Source organism: Apis laboriosa, unplaced genomic scaffold, assembly GCF_014066325.1.
Source record: "Apis laboriosa isolate Shangri-la unplaced genomic scaffold, ASM1406632v1 scaffold9_cov152, whole genome shotgun sequence".
In the NCBI taxonomy this organism is placed as follows: Eukaryota; Metazoa; Arthropoda; class Insecta; order Hymenoptera; family Apidae; genus Apis; species Apis laboriosa.
Genome location: NW_025224966.1, coordinates 3906374 through 3912437, shown reverse-complemented (window position 1 = coordinate 3912437; position 6064 = coordinate 3906374). Strand labels below are relative to the sequence as shown.

The window sequence follows — 6064 nt, the reverse complement described above, 5'->3', positions numbered from 1 at the left end:
CCCACGTGCCACTTGTTAAGAAAGGAAACGTTTCGTTAAGGACGTTTGATGAAAGGGGTGAACTGGTGTAGGGTAAAAACGGTGTCCGTTCCGAAAAAAAATGCCGAGCCTTTTTTTTCTTCTTTTATCGACACTATTATGAAAATCGAGAAGGAGTCATCCTTTCTCTCCGTCCGTCCAGGGAAAGGATTATTAAATTCCCCCCCTCAAAAAATAGTCCCCTCGTTCTCGAACTTGGAAACTTTGCCGTCGAAATGGTTAACAGGCGGCGGGCGGAGAGTCTTACGGAGAGTCTTCGCGAATTAAATTTCGCAACGAAACGTCGAAGCGCATCCAAGTCTCCACTAAATGTTAAATGGTAATTACAAAGAAACAAGGTAAAAAGGGATCGTTTTTGTTCGCGAGGCGATTGCAGAGTTAATCGTTCGTTTCGTTCGAATCGGGGATGCGAAATCAGGTGAATTCGAATGCGATTTTTCTCGAGCGGTTGGCTCCCGCGAAAGGCCAACACGAGCGAAAGCGGAAGCACGATTATCGGGTTAAATTAGCGCGTGGAGGGGTTGCAGGGGAGGAGGAAGAAATTGGCATTCTCGTGCCTTGCTCTCTCTCTCTCTCTCTCTTTCTCTCTTTCTCTCTCTCGTTCCTTAGAATGAAAATGAGGGAAGGAAGCGAAAAGAAAGCGAGATCCTTCTTGGCGGTATTAAAACGGTCGGAATATCCAATTAGGGGAGGCTTAAAAGATCTTCGATGCACCTTCTCCCCCTTGATACGCGAGAAAGACGATTAGAGGATCCCTACATTGGAACAAATTGCGGAACGAGGATCTTTGATTTATTGTCTGGTGGTTCCCCCCCTCTCTTCCCCCGTAATTAAACGAGATGTATTTAAAATAGAAAAACAGACCGAGAAAAATAAGCTTTTATCTCGGTGAGAATGATATTAGATGGGAAATTAGGGGGAGCGTTTTCAACTGCAATCGTAGTCGTTCTTCCCTTTAATGAGATCGTTCGGGGAAAAGGTCGAATTTTTCTTTTTATTACTTTTAGCCGTCCCTGGACGGCCATTTTTTTCACGACGGAGGGAAGAGGGAGAATTAGACTCTTCTGGAGTGACAAATTCTATTTTTAACGTCCGGTCAGATGCGTTAAACCGGAAATAGGTTGAACGAAAACGATTGGGACGAGGTGGGAAAGAGAAAAAGAAGGAAAAGAAGAAGGGAAAAAAAAAAGATATGTACAACAATTAGAATGCCGAAAGGAGAGGGAATTCGCGATGAACAAACACTTGTGCCCTTTGTGTAAATCGACCGCAGCGAGCGAGAATTTTTCCCGAAACTATTTTCCCGAAGCAGGTTAATTCACTTGTAAAGTTGTACGGGGCAAAAAATTTCGGCGGAAAAAGTTTTTTCCCCCGGAATATCGACATTTTTCCCGCGGCGAGCAACGAACACCGACTGTTATTTTTCTTTCCTCTCTTTTTTAATAAAAAAAATCTTGATATTTTTTTTTCTTTTTTTACATATCTGTATTTTTCTTTTCCTGAAAACTGAAAGATTACGTTACATTCGATGAATTACGCACATTTACGAACCTTTTAAATCTATATAAATATATATTTGTAATAAAAGTATAAATTCATCTTTTCGACAATCGAATATTTTTAATCGATTCGAACGAAACAATACGCAAAAAAAAAAAAAAAAAAAAAAAGAGAAAAAAAGAAAATAACGTTTCAAAATCTTTCTCTCCCTTAAAAAGTCTTTCTCAACTGGGTTTCAAAGTAGCGAAGAAAACGAAACGTTTGCCCGAAACGCGAAGAAGAAAAGTGGTGGAAAACGGCGCGATCGGGGAACGCGTGAGCCGAAGGAGCGGTTTCCCATTTGTAACAGGTCTCTCGTGAACTGAGCGACGCGACGTCAAGTCTGCGCGAGTAAATTGTCCATTAAAGTACAGGAACTGAGGGGGGATACAGGAGGGAAGGGGGTGGGTGGCTGGCAAAGCAAAGCGAGGCAAAGGAACGGAGGGCACAAGTTTTGGCTAATCAAGGGTAACGGCAGGTGATTACTAAATGGACGGGGAACTAATTTTCGCCATCGTCACCGTTCCAAGGAATGCGCTTACGCGCCACCACGTCTGATCCGATAACCGTGCCTGATTATATATAGAAAGTCTCTCAATTTCTTCGCGGGGGTACGCTCCCTTGTTTAACTTTGTCTTTCGCTCGGCAAACAACCGGTGAGCCCGGCCCAATTAATGAAAAACATTGCCCCCTCTCCCCCCCCCCTCCCCCTTCCAGCCACTTTCTCTCCCTCTTACGCGAGATCGAAACGGTCCAATCGGTGCCACCCCTCAATACCCTTTCGTTTCTCCTCCCCCTCCCCAAACGTTGTTAATTAAAAGAACATTTCTCCGAGACACGTGGCAAACATTTGTCCCAATTTTTTATTTTTCACTCGTGCTGGATATTTAACAGACGGATTAATCTCAATCGGATTTAATAATTTTTATAAATATCCCTCGTAAACGTCTCCGTTTCATCTCTTAGTTGCGGTGAGATGAATTTTACTTTGCATATCTTTTTCCTTTTTTTTTTTCCTGTCATACGTGGATTCAAATTTTCCCCCCATTTTGCTATTATCGTTATTATAATAATAGACGTAGTGTTCAGAGCGTAAAAATTTTCTATTTCTAATTTTTAAATTCTTCCGTTCTTTATCCGGGCAAGAGACATAAAAACATTTCCATTTCCATTTCGATCCTTTAGGATCCATGTTATTCCAAAGTACAGGTTATCCACACGTTTCCTCAGGATGAAAAATTAAAGCCAGATTTTCGCAAGCCCTCTTCCCTCGAATCATCAATCCGACATTTTTCACAAAACTTTTCCAAACTTCGACTTTCTTTCCAAAACTTTTCGAAAGGGTATTAATTAAACGATTCCCCGAAGAACAGCGGGGAAACGGAAGGAGGAGGATATATATCCTCCCGTAATAAGGATCCCGGTGAACGTCGATTCCCAATTGAACCTCCCTCCCACCCCCTCCAGTACTCGGGAAGAGGAGATAAGCCCATGGATGACCGGGGGACGTTTAGCGGAATTCGTTCGTGCCGATCGATGCTTTCCATCGGCGTGGTTGCGGCGGGGTATAAACTCCTGCGACTCCCCCCTCGCTACGTGACTCGAATTAACGATCACAATTAACGCAATAGGTACGTACTGTCGCCCATCCTGCATCCTGTCGCATCACCTTCCGCAAATCACCCGACCTGTCGTTGTCCCATCGTTATCGGGAGGAGGGCAAGAGAGAGAGAGAGAGAGAGAGAAACGGAAGTACGCTCGTTCGATGGCAAGCGTTGATTTTTCATAGACACGCGACGCCCTGCGTGTCCCTCTCGCTAATCGACATTGAAATTCGAACGATTCTCCCTCGATTCCTATCTTACTCTTTAAACACGAGCGAGTTACACGAGAATCGCGTATCAGGATCACGTATTTCTTCCCCCCCTTGTGTTAACGTATTTCTTCGATCAGAGTTCCATTTTATCTAATCTCGTTTTTATATACGAGATTGTTTAATCCTTGTATTATTTCTATTATTTTCTGAGTAATTGTTCATTCGTCTTCTTCTCTTGAGTTAATATACCAGTTTCATAATGTAATTGTGTTATTGCTACTCGTCTGGCCACGATCTTGTCTCTACCCGTTGGATCACAATTCCACTTGTCTGACCGTGACTATCTCGTTCCACTCGCCCGACTACTTACCGTCTACGATTATAATATACGATCGTAATTTTTGTATTACGTCGCGATGTTTACATTTAATATAATTTTTCTTCCAATCGATTTTGAAAATCTTCTAGTTGTAATCCATCGAATAATCCATCCACTATGCAACGAAACTATCCGTTTATTTCATACAATAGAATCTTTGAAGCGTATCAACCGGATAAGGGGAAATCAACGTTTATCAATTTCAATTTTCGAAATTTTTGCCCATCCTCTTTCACCTCGATAATTAATACAAATGTTCTGTGCAATAATAACAGAGATAAATACCTCTGTAGGTGTAGAGATAGGATACGTTGTACGCTCGCGTATCACGGAACAATGGGAATCGCGTATCGCGTGTAATTGCGTTATTTCGATAATACAGAAGTCTATTCCGGCCGAGTGATGCTATCCATCCAGTGTAAACGAATCCGGTGTGACGTTACCCCGGGGGGAGGGACGAGTAGAAAACGATAAAGTTGCCCGTGCAAAATCTGTTGCTGGTGCTGCTGCTGTGATGAATCCCTGGAAAATTAATTTCTAGCCCCCAACGACGACGCGTCGATACGCGGGGTCAGCGACGTTGCTTGTACGCCATCATTAATGCAACGTAATACCGAGTCCTCTCTAATACGAGGAGGGAGGGGGGGAGGGCGTATAATTTCAAACGAGGGTTGTGCAGCTGCGGCGGTAATTATTAAACGGAAAATAGCAGACTGACGTGTGCTGTTCGTGTCTTAAATTTAAAAAGAAGAGGGGGAAAAAAAAAAGAAAAAAAAGAATTAAAAATATCTGATGTGATATTAAATTTTTGCGACGGTATACGTACGTATAAACAGTATCGTGCAAGATTTTATCAAAAGTGTGAATTATATTTGTTCGATTTATCCGTATAGATTGAGTTTCTGTTATTCTTGTTATTTAATTGTAATTTGATTTATCTTCATTCCATTATTGATGATTACGATTTGATTTTTTCGCATCACGTTGATCTTCGAGTTGATTTTGGCACGTAGATGGGATACGTACGTACATCTAGTGGACGTAAAAAAATAGAAATTGGCGTTGCGGTTTATCTCAAGGGCAATTGCATTTGAAATGCATTAATGTTTATATTTCCATATATTAAATTGACAATAAAATGGAGACGATGAATTTGCTTGTTAAATATTCATAACCATATTCAGCACTCCAGAGATCATTTATTACTCGGCAAGCAATGGAGTAGATTTTACTTCGACGTGTAAAATAATTTTACATTCCTTCTGTGTAAAGATGTAATTGTAGTCTTTTCCATTTCATTTACAAAAAAAGAAAGAAAGAGAGAAATAATAATCGGAATAATTTTTAGCCTTTTAGCAACCTTCTTTACAGATATCTTTTCTTTATCGATAACTCGATTTATTTGCAAAAATAAATATAGATTAAAAAATATTTAATCGCACACGTTATATTTATATATCGACGATCGATCAATATTAAATACAAGCGCGGCGATATCGCAAAACTTTCAACGAAACGCAGTCGGTAGGACTCGAACCTACGCTCCCAGAGGGAATCTGATTTCTAGTCAGACGCCTTAACCACTCGGCCACGACTGCTTACACGAGCATTCTCACCTTTCTCGCAATTAATCGTACTCTCCGCTATATTCTACCATATACGAATTATAAACAAACTGCATTTTCAAACTTATTAAACCGTATTTCCATTTTATTGAATTAAAAAACTTTTCATTCATTTATTATAAGAAAAATTATAAGAAAATTTGCAGAATATGTTTAAAATTATAAAATATCATTTGAACGCGATTGAATTGAACAGAGGAACAATTTCAATTACAATAATCGATCCGTGACTCTATAAAAAAGTCAAGGGGAATTAAAAGGCGGAATCGATTTCGTTTCCATAACGTAACCAAAGTCGCACTTTCCACTTACTTGCTTCCGACTACGTTCATGCAAATTAGCCGACGGATGCTCATACGAAGAGCCACGCGTCTCGACATCCTTTAATTAAATCCGCAACCGCCGATTCAACTCGACGCCGCCAACCCGAGCACCTTGTCATCGGGCGCTGTGATTACAAGACTAGTGCTAATAATCTGTGATGTCGTTCTAATAAATGCATCCGCCGCTTCCATAATTGTAGCAAACTCTCAAAAACGAATTCGGAACACAATCCTGCGAGATGTAGGTCACTCTCTCTATTCTTCGAATACCACGAACGATAATGCTTCACTCTCACTTATAGAAAATAATAGATTTATTTTAAATTTTTGTGATAAATATACG

The 6064-nt window shown here is 40.6% G+C and overlaps 1 non-coding gene across 1 annotated transcript; it reads right to left on the bottom strand.

The window, feature by feature from the left end:
• Positions 1-5289: 5289 nt before the first annotated feature.
• Positions 5290-5371, bottom strand: Trnas-aga. Its single transcript has one exon. It is a non-coding gene; the product is annotated as a tRNA-Ser (tRNA).
• Between the last annotated feature and the right edge of the window lie 693 nt (positions 5372-6064).